Source organism: Lichenostomus cassidix, chromosome 4, assembly GCF_008360975.1.
Source record: "Lichenostomus cassidix isolate B80296 chromosome 4, HeHo_3.0, whole genome shotgun sequence".
In the NCBI taxonomy this organism is placed as follows: domain Eukaryota; kingdom Metazoa; phylum Chordata; class Aves; order Passeriformes; family Meliphagidae; genus Lichenostomus; species Lichenostomus cassidix.
The window spans coordinates 61586252-61597402 of record NC_139484.1 but is presented as its reverse complement, the minus strand read 5'-3'; the positions used below and the strand labels follow the sequence as shown (position 1 = coordinate 61597402).

At 39.6% G+C, this 11151-nt stretch overlaps 1 long non-coding RNA gene across 1 annotated transcript; it reads left to right on the top strand.

Annotated features, from left to right (window-relative positions):
- Nucleotides 1–599: 599 nt before the first annotated feature.
- On the top strand, nucleotides 600–8933 carry LOC146438656 (uncharacterized). The gene is made up of 4 exons (XR_014852111.1): nucleotides 600–839; nucleotides 2031–2206; nucleotides 2384–2484; nucleotides 7625–8933. It is a non-coding gene; the product is annotated as an uncharacterized LOC146438656 (long non-coding RNA).
- Nucleotides 8934–11151: the final 2218 nt, after the last annotated feature.

Below are 11151 nucleotides of genomic sequence, written 5' to 3'. Positions count from 1 at the left end.
ATGCTTCCTCCATCCTGGAAGTGTCCAAGGCCAGGCTGGATGGCACTTGGATCCACCTGGTCTAGTGGAAGGTGTCCCTGCCGATGGCAGGGCAGGTGGAACAGGATGGTCTTTAAGGTTCCTTCCACCCCAAACCATTCTGTGACTCTGTGATCTCAGCACATAACACAAACCAGCATATAAATGCAGTTCTCATCCTTACTTTGGTCCTTGATGTCTTCTCATTGTCTAATTATATTTCTCTCCCACCCTAGTAAAGTGTACTTTACTTAACCACAGCATGAATATATCTCTTCTCAATGTTTTTCCTGCATGACAGGGTGAATCTTAAAAGTTTCCAAAAAAAAAAAAAAAAACCACACAGGAAGGGCAACAATGTAAGAAAAGAATGCAGCCAAGAGGCCAGACCCTAATTTATTTGTAACTCTCTATAGTTTTGTTGACTGTAGGCAGCAAACAGACTGATACCAGCTGATAATTTTATCCTTTCAATTCAGATATTAAAAGAGCTAATGGAAACACTGAACTAAAAGCCTGATCAGATAGTGGAACAATTTGCTTAATGAGCTAATTATGGTCTTACTATGACCTTCCAGGACAGCTGATCTGTGTTTACAATTAAAAGAATGCACAGATGTGTCCTGATCAGGGCAGTGAGCAGAACTAAATAGATCAGGAGTTCCAGCTTTGCCCAAATCCAGGTTCCTGTTGCATTTGCAGCTTCCTGCTGCACTTGGATGCTGTGGCTCTTTCAGAAGAGCTCCAGTATGCCCTGTGGAAGTACAGCTACAAGCAGCACATAGCTGAGGCACTCCAAAGCATGCCTCAGAAGCTTCCAGGTTTGTGCTAGCCCCTGTTTGGTACTTGTCATGTGTGTTGGATGTGTTAACTTCTGTACCTCCATACTTCTTATTTCACTCAGTGCATATATGAGGAATGATTTTCATCTCTGTTGCCTTGCACAATGAATACAAACCAGGCTGCAAAGAGGAGAGGGAAAAGATATTAAAAAATGAAAAAGGCATCTGGGTGTATGCACTGTGGACAAACAATTTTGGAAAAAGGAGTCTATCATTTTATTGGTTGCCTTCCCTAGTGACTAGCATTCACTCCTATTCTAAATTCTTTAGAACTGAGTTCTTAAAAAGTCTCTGAGAATTTGAATCCACAGGGATCCTATTAATGCTGAGCAGTTTTACTTTAATATCAAGAATAACAATAAAACTTAGACACAGACTATAGCTCTATGTGTGATACAGTAGTTTTCTATCATCTCATTAGTCCAGAATGACTGGGGTTTATTTCCTTTTATTAAACAGTTTGTATATAGACTTCTTGTTTAAGAGTTTGTATCCAGCCCCATGAGGTAACTGTGTCACAGCTGCTTCATGGAGTTTGGGAACTCATCACTTAGAGAGACCTAGAAGAACACAAGAATGTTGGGATAATAGGATTCAACTCATGGACAGGCTGAGAATATTAAAGACAAGGAGAGAATCACTAAGTGATTTCAGCTTCCCTCTCTCCCTCAATCCAGCACACAGACCCTCCAATACTGGCTCCAAGGTCTAACCAGTTCTGAGCCCTGACTTTCAGTATTTTATTTTTTTAAATGGATAAATGTGAAATGTTGTTGGGACAAAACTCTCTGCTCCTTTTCCATGCTAGGAGGGATGTTGGACTTAAGCAATGTTCAGGGTGGCATGTGACAAGTGGGTGACACTGTAGACAAAGCTGCAAGAGCAGCAGCCAGGAGCAAACCTGGTGTCAGCAGCAGCTTGGGCACAGGTAAGAGGAAGCAGAACTGCAGCTGGGACTATGTTTTTGTTTCACACCCAAGAGCCAGAGAAATTCCAAGCAGGAAGGAGTTAGGACTTCTGCTCCTAACTGAATTCCTAAAACTGTCATCCATGAAGCCTGACTTCTTTCCCTATTTCTGTAGCTATTTTTATGAAATATTCCTTCCCCAACAGCCTTCTGATTAAGAAAACAAATACAAAAAAGTGGAAAACTCTGCTTTCCTGATTTAGGCAGCTGCTCTCAGGGGAAGCTGATGCACTCTGGAGTTCCACCCCCTAACCCAGGAGCTTCCTGAAATATCCCAGTCATGTTCCTCCCAGAGCTCTGCTCCCCACCAGTATAAGCACTGGTGGAAACAGCAGGTCTGCAGGTGACTCAGCACAGACACAGCCTGAATTTATTCTCTGTAAGTACTTTCTTGACTCTCCAAGGAGCCTAGACTGTCTTAGTGTTTAACTTTGCTCCTTCTTCTTAATTCCTGCTGTTGTCAGGGATGCATCCAGCTTTGCATGTATGGATCCATGGCCTCAGGAGGGGTGGGAGCTCAAACACATCCTTTTCCTTGTCATTGCCCACTGTGTAGGTTGTTTCCTACTCAGGAAGAGAGGTGTAGCATCACCCAAGAGAGGTGCCAAGCAGGGAATGGGGAGATTTGGTACCTTGGTGACAAACACACTGTTCAAGGTAGGAGTTGTTTGTGGAGCAATAATGCTTTTTTCAGGGATCTGCATTAAATGTTCCCATTCTGTCTGTGAACCTCTTAAAAACCTTGGGGGAAAAAAGCCCTACCAAGCAAAACAAAACAGACCAACAAACCCACAATGCACCTTCCATCTTGCCAGCATGAGATTTAGTTCAAGCACAACCTGGAAAAGAAAAATCCAAGGCTGTGAAAATTACTCCATTATTATAATATAGTAGTTGCAGTTTCTAAAAGTTATGTTGCCCTGTTACTATGACAACTACTTCTGAACCTCCCCACCACCAGATGGAAAATGGGGGGAAAAAAAAAACTTATAGAAAGGAGTTTACCATTAATTTTCTCTTTTTATCTCTGGATATTATGCAAAGTGTTATAAATATTTATAAGTATTTAACTTAATCAGCTGTCTATGAAACTGATTATTCTATTAGCAGAAGCATTCAGGTACAATCCAGAATTCATGAATTGCCTGCTGAGAGTGTAGTAATTCATTTAGCAAACTTCTCTAATCTATTCATTATGTATTAACTGTTTAGAAACTCCTTATAGAATATTATCAAGCATTAGTGAAATAAGCACTTCCTTAGGACAGCAATGCAAACAGAGCCTTTCTTGTGCAGCAATTTCAGATCTTTAAAAAAAACAAACCTAAAACACTAAGAAAAATTGAATGTGTGGAATGGGAGCCACTTCTGGAGCAGGGCAGGATGGGGTGAAGCAATGCAAAATCTGAAGAATTCTTCGCAATGATGGGATCTACAAACCCTGTCTTGTAAGGCTCTTCCCTATTTCCTTCCCAGTCTGTCCTTTCAAATCCCTTCTTCCTCCCACAGTGAAAAGAGAAAATGTGGCTACTCTGCTGGAGGTTTGGAGGATACTTGCATTGTTTTTGATAATTATACTGCTCATAGAATCTTGGAATGGTTTGAGTTGGAACCTTACTCTTCCAGGTTGCTCCAAACCCTGTCCAGCCTGACCTTGGACATTTCCAGGGATTCAGGGGCAGCCACAGCTTCTCTGGGCACCCTGTGCCAGGACCTGCCCACCCTCAGAGGGAACAATTTCTAATCTCCACCTACCCTCTGTCAGTCACTGTGAGTGACTCAGGGATCAGATTCCCTCTTGTCTACTCTCACAACTCTGTTTCCCTTGAGACAAAACCAAAGAAAACAAAGCATACAGCTTTGCACACAAATGTGCTCTCACACAAACAGATAAAAGAAACAACCACACACTTCTTGAAATATTTGCTCACTCTCTGGAAAATTCTGAACACTAAGAAATGGTAAGTCAGAAACACCTTTTCCATGTTAGATGTACAGGCATATTTAACATGAACACAGGAATTTTCTAGTCAGGAAAATACTATGGAAACGGCAAAGTATTTGAAATTGCAACAAATGCTGGCAAAGCCTGCTTTTAAAAAGCACATTTACTAACCCATGTGTAGGTTACCTTTCTTTTCTTTTCTTTCTGAAAATACTGTATTAACGTAGTGTCATTTAAAAGACTTTGAAAAAGCTGAAAATCCATTAAGATGTGAATAATAAATCTTACTTTGTCACCATTTCCTGTAATACAGAATAGAGCTGCTTTCAGAAGAAAATGTGAAGCCATAAAGTTCTGTTTCTGACAATGATCTGAGGGTAGTTTGAGATTAGTTTTCAGAGATGTGACATATAGTTTTGAATTACACATATGGCAATTTAGTACTTCAATTTACTTGAGCTCTATAGTACAGTGATTCCATAGTCATTGTTTCAAGGGAAAAAAAAAGGAAATATATATATATATGTATATATATATATATATGTGTGTGTGTTTTATGATGAATGAAGTCACATTGGGAATTTAATACCTGTTCTAGGAAACACTCTGCCAAATTATAAATCCTAATGAGAGACAGAAGTAGAACTAAAGGAGCAGACACAAAATTCTCTCCAGATTCCTTCATTTTTGTAGAGAAGAGATTCGACTTGCTTTGATAAATTCCTAATGTAGTGTGGAAATGGGTTTACCAGACACAGAGTGAGCACATCATCTGGTTACCTGCCAAGGAACGTAAAGCTCACTGGGAATCCCATTCAATGTCGATTTACAAGTCCCAGTGAAACTAAAAGCCTGTTAGCTTAAAGGGCCAAATAAGTGAGCAGTGTCAACAAAATCCCGATTATTTTCACCCGTGTGTGAACTCACTCCTGGATTCCTTTTGTTCTGTGCCTGTGCCCTGGCCTGAACAGGTATTAGTTAATCCCTGCTGATTGTACTGCAAACAATCCCACTCATGGAGGGGAATGGTGAGTAGGATAAGAAGACTTTAACCTCGAGTTGTCAGTTCAGAGCATGTCTGGGTCAATTCCAAAAGCCCTTTATCACCTGAAGGCTGTGAGGTGATGTGAATGAATAACAACAGGTAAATCCTCTTTCTGAAACACAAATCAAGCTTGTCAGAGGGTAAGGAGGTTTATTTTAAAGAGTTGTATGTGATCAGCTTCCCAGAGCTCGAGGGTCCTTGGAAAATTTAAAGGATGAAGATACACTTGAATCTGCTGCACTTTTGGGAAACATGGCCATGTTTCCATTTCTGAATCTATCTGCATACTGCATGGCTCTGCTGCACTGCTCTGCCTGTAAGCTGAAGGAGCTCAGTTTGACATCAGGCATTGAAGACATTCCTGCTCACCTGGGGGAAATGTGGTCAGAGGCCTCCCTAGCATGGAGAAGAGAGCAAAGTGGACAGGCAGGGAGAAATGACCAAAGCTCACCTTCCTCTTTTGCCACAGATTGTTTGTTCCTCATGGGGTTAGACTAATTTTACATCTGTCACATGTATTAATATCTACATTTCAGTAGGTTGGTTCCAGGTGAAAGAGGTGACTAAGAAACAGGCTGCAGGGCCATGACTAAAACCTCTATGAGAGAAATCAGTCCCCTCAGAAATAAGAATAAAAAAATACTCTAGCAGTTAAAAAAGCCAGCTAGAAACAACCAACCACGAAGCACAGTGGGAGCCTTTTTTGTTTTTCTGTCTCAGGGATGGCAGCCAGGACAGGTTTCCTTTCTAAACAGAGTTTGTTGTGATGCTGTGTGAAGCCATGCCAACACCTCACAGGGCTGAGGTGCCATCTCACCTAGAAATCCAGTGAGACTTGTCAACTCACTTCTCAGGACAGGCAGTTTTGAAAACCAACAGAAAACCTTTACCAGTTATTTGAATTTTCAGTTTTATGAAACAGAAAACATGTTTGAAGCTAAACACAGCCAATCTGCAGGTTTGGACTTTCTATCAGAGTGCTCCAGAGTTGGCCCCAGGTTGTTCCACACCTCAGGCAGTTTTCTGTACAAAAGGGATAAAAATATTTCTCTACATCCCTGGGATGTTGTATGTATCACCTCTTGTGAAAAGGTCCAAATAAGAGGTATTTTATGGCATGCAAGAAATCTGATTTGCATGTGTTTACTTGTGCTATACAGACTTTTCAAATAGAGCACTGATTTATTTAATTAAAAAAAGCGTGGGGGTGATGAAGTGGTATCATTTTATGCACATGTGTTGCACCATTACACAATGTTATACTTAAAAAAACTTGGCTTGTAGGATGTATTCATACATGCTTAGCTTTTGATTTTTTTAATGAGTAACCTTCTTTAAGGTTTATGGTTACTCATATATTTTCCTCCACATAGCAGTCTAAACTGAATTTAGAACACTTGGAAAAATCAGCTGCCTAATTATTAAAACAACTCACTTGTTTTTATCTGTTCTAACCTCTCTAATGCTGAAGGCAAATGTTCCCTGTGCTTCCATGGGAGCAGAGTTAAAATTCAGAAGAGCACACTGGAAAAATTCCACTCCATTTGGGTGTTGTTCTACAATATCTTTGTGACATACCAAATGGATTTATGTTGTGTACAACATGAATTATACAACCTCCATGTACTACAGGGTCACCAGTGACATAACTTGGGGGAAAGAAAAGGTTTAGGAAAGTCAGCAGAACAATAAGACAGGGAAAAGATTCGAATGGCACAGGCTGGCTGGAGTTACAGCATCATTCTGAGAAGCCTTTGGCAGAGTGGCAATTCATCTTCATACCAGTGTGCTTGGAAGCAAATAATTTTATTTTCCCTGCTTTTGATAGTGGTGTTGATGCAGCACATAGTTGTTTATTTGCCCCCAAGCCTGAGAACATTGCCCATAGGTGAGGAAATGAGCTCCAGAATCTCTGCACACCCAGAGGATTGATTCCTGTCCATAAGAACAGCGTGGCAACAGGTACAAAATGCTGATCTTTAAATTAGAAAATTCAAAAGAGGTTAAAGGCTGAATGGCACATGAATAAGCTATTTTTCCCCACTCCCTTGACCTATGTTGTCAGAGCTCCACAGGTCTCTAATACAACTACATGTCCTCTAAATGAGCTGTGAATCTCAGCATCTATCAATAACAGTATTCAACAATATTGAATATTCAATAAGAGTATGAGAGCAAAGCTGGAGCAGGTTCTAATACTTCATAGCCTGTACATTGACCTGTGAATTATCACATTGGACCCTTCCCATAAAAAGTTGTCCTTGTTACAACTAGCTTTATAAAAAATAAAAGTTTCTATCAAGATCAATTTCCATTTATTTCCATCTGATCCTTTATGTATTTTACATGGTGATAAGAAGTAGGCCTGCTATTCACACATTTGATACTCAAATATGTAACATTAACTGAAATTCTTTAATGCTGTTGTACATGTGAGACTTCTGAAGGAAATATATGTATGTACTGGGAGAAACAACAGGGATCAAAACACATTTGAATTTCTGCTTTGATTTATGAACCTTTGTCTACTAGAGCAGTCCCACAGGTACTTATTAATCCATGGCTAATGTGAGAAATCAAATAATATGTATGAGTGAAATGGGAATTTGCAGTGATTTTCAGCCATATACAAACATGCACTTCATTAACCATGACCTGCATTTATTTCAGGGGGGCAAAGAAAACCCAGTTTATGCAAAGCACCTCCCTTCTGTGACTTTCACCTTTGATTTCAGAAAGACTGGGGCTGATGGGAAAATCAAAGATTTGCAATAGCAGATGTTCTCTTTTCTAATTTCTCTGCATAGGGAAATGTGTAAGAAGTTGCCATCATGTCTATGTTAGATTTTAAGTTTTGCATTCAGCTTCCTGACCAAATAGACTGAAGTGCTGCTACTCATCACCAGATGGAGAAGGGAAGAAACACCTCAAGTTTCCCCTGCAATGGAGAGTGATGCACATGTGATTTCATAGTTTCTGCATATGTTTGTCCTTCCAGGAGGAAATTAGTAAGGTTCTGGTGTGGTACCACAGCCCTTTCATGACATCTCTGATGGGGAAAGCAGAGAGAACCTGAAAAACACGAGGTTTGCTTTTATCCCTCCTCTGGACAGCAACACTCATGAGGTCATCTGCAATGCCTGGAAGATCATCTCAGCCTGATGGCAGTAATATGAAGAATTACTAAAGATGATTTAGCTGTTTCCTTCAGATGCAGAGGGTTGCCTCCTTGGCTGATAAAAATACTGGCATTTTCAAAACCAGGATTAATTTCCCTCCCTGTTACCCTGAAATAGAAGTCTCCAGGACAAGAGTCTAACTTGGAACCAAAATAGCCTCAAGGTTAGGCTGGTCTCTACCACTGAGGGCAGCCTGTCAGTGCATCCTGTAAGAGTGCCAACAGTGCTTCTAAGCACAAATTCAATGCAATATTTATAGAATTTTGAAAGATTCTGATTCCTGCTTCCCCAGTGGTAATTCACCTCTGGATTGCAATTGCTCTCTGCAGTCATCTTGGCTGTGCTTCATTGCTAGCATCAAAACAAGGGTTTCAGACCCTTTATCCCCTTTGATGAACTAAGATTTTAAAAACTTCTCCTAATCATCACAATGACAGAATGAAATGCTTCTCTATTAGACAACTGCAACATATTTCAGGCAACTAATGATGAAGATGACCAGAAAACTCCACGAGTCGCCTCTCTGACAGGAAGAGAAGATGAACAAATTGCTATGAAACTTCTCAGGGATCCCTCTTGATCCCTGTTCATCTGCCTCTGTACAGATTATAGGACATTATAAAAATATCTGCAACCACATAGTCCAGCCCTAATGGGATTTAGCCTCATATAAGCTTTGTAACAAGAATTTTCCATCTATTCAATTGTACTTTGTGAGAGGAATGAGACATATTTGAATCGATTTGTGACTGGACTGTCTTGTGTGTGCACAGTCAAAAGTCTGAAATTGAAAGGAATTATCTTCAATTTGGAGCCATTTAGTCAACACTTTTTTCCACTGCTGGACTCTCTTGTGCTGCAGAACTTATTTATTCTTCAGTAAAATTATGAATTGGCTCAACCATGTCCTTTCTGTAATCACAGTAGTTTGCCAAACCCAGGAGGCTGATCAAACATGAAAGAACTCTTAAAACAAAAAGATTCAAAATACATTTTAGGGTAGCTATACAAAGATAAGCTCCCAAGAATAGTATGGCAATTACTACATTCCTGCATAGTCCAGAACTGGGAAAACTTCAACTACTTTGGGAATATTTTAAAATAACAGGACAACTATAGCCACACTATCCATTCCTGAGATTGTCCTTCATACTTCTATAATCCATGAAGTATGTAAAATTCATGGCTCAATAACTGATCTGCTTATCCAAAAATGACTTTAATTTATCCTCTTTCCCATTTATTCTGTCGTCATATTGTATAGATTATGGGGTTTTGTGCAATATCCAGGTTTTTTTGCACATGACAATTGGAACTTTATATGGAATATTAAATTTACAGATATCTTAGAGTTACCTTATCAAAACCCCCAGGAGACTGAAGGGGGTTTACATGCCACCAAGGAAAGCTTCTTTTTGATAAGGATTCATGGATAAAAGCCTACAAGTCTCCCAGCTCCCCAAAGTCATGTTGTTAATGAAAAGATCTTTAGGATAAAACAACAACAACAACCCTCCTATTTTTTTAAAAAATTCATTATTTAACATGAGCAATCATAAAACCTGAAAGGAGCTTCTGAAAATACAAGTTTGAGTACCTTGGAGCCAATGAGCTGAAAACATTTTATGTGGTGGCTGAAAAAGTATCAAGTGAGGCATATAAATTGTCTAAAATACACATGAAAGAAGTGCTCTAAGTAGCCATATCCGGAGCAGGAATTACAAGTTGGCTGAATTCAGGCAGAATGTGTAAGGTTGTGGAAGAAGCACTTTGTGAGGTGCAAGAATCAATGAGTTAAGCAGTTAATGTACTGTTGGCCTCGTGAATATGAAGTCTGGTGGGAAGAGGGTGGATTAAATAAACTTGATGGAGAAAGAAATTGGCTAGGAATTATGTACTCTGATATATTGAACCACAGAAATCAATAAAGTGCCACACAGGCAATGAAGACAACTGGTCTAGTACTAAGCAAAAAACCTGGAGTAATTGGGTGAGCATTAAAACAAGCCTTGTTGGGGAGAAATGAATGGCAAGAGGTAATAAACAGCCCAAAAATAAAAGCAAAGGAACAGTGAGGAAGAACGAAGCATTATCTGGGCTGACTGTGAAACACAGCCAGGTGATAAAAGGGTCATCTGGCATGCTGAGGAGGCAAAAAGTGATCTGAGCATGGGAAGCTAATGAGCACTGTAGATCACACGAGGTAAGGAGATAAATGGAGGGGTGATAATACAGGCAGCTAGGGAGAGCATTAGCATAAAGAGGTGATAATAGTATGCAGTTGGGAAGAAAGACCGTAAAAATTGAAAGATAAATCTGACAATAAACAAGTACCAATATACTCATCTGGCAGGAAAAGAAAAAAAGGAAGGAAAAAATCCTTCCATGTGCACAGACTTCAGAGAACTTCAGCATTTTGTGAATATCACAATGGCTCCAATTCGATTCTGTCAACAGGTAAGTCAGGTCTTGAATTAAGCAGAAACTGGTCCTGCTCTGAGCAGATCTGTAAAAAGGCATAATGCCAGAAAGAAGCCACAGCTGGTTGATGTCTGGGAATATTTAGACTCCTTTGCAGACTGGGCCAGGTGTGATCTCAGCTGCTCTGCAACCACTCCAGAAATAACCCTGTTCATCTCTGTTTTAACTCTGGTAGCTGAATGTGAAATGGCATTTTAAATAACCAGCTGGTTAAAACTGTTGTAAGTCCTCACTACAGTTTGAAAGTCATTGCAGCAAATTTGCTGTGTAGCACCTTTCTCATAGAATATCAAAAGTAACATGTCTTACAGAAGAAATCCAAATACAAAGAATCTCCACAACCCAACCATCTCCACATTCCAACAAACAAATGTTGAATCCCAAGAGAAATGAATAAATAACTAACAAAAAACCCCAACAAAACAAACAAACAAAAATCCAGACAAACCCACACCAAAATGTAGCCCATTGGAAATAATCACTTTAGTCTGAATCAAAGAATGAAGTTTAAGAAGCTGTATTATAGAGTCAAGTTCTATTCTCTCACATGCTTTTGCTACCTGAGATTGAAATTAAAAAAGAATAAATAAGAAACCACTCAACTACCAGTCTAGTTATTGTCTCATGAAATCTGTTCACAATAAATCTTCTAAAAACTTACTCTTGCAAGCAAG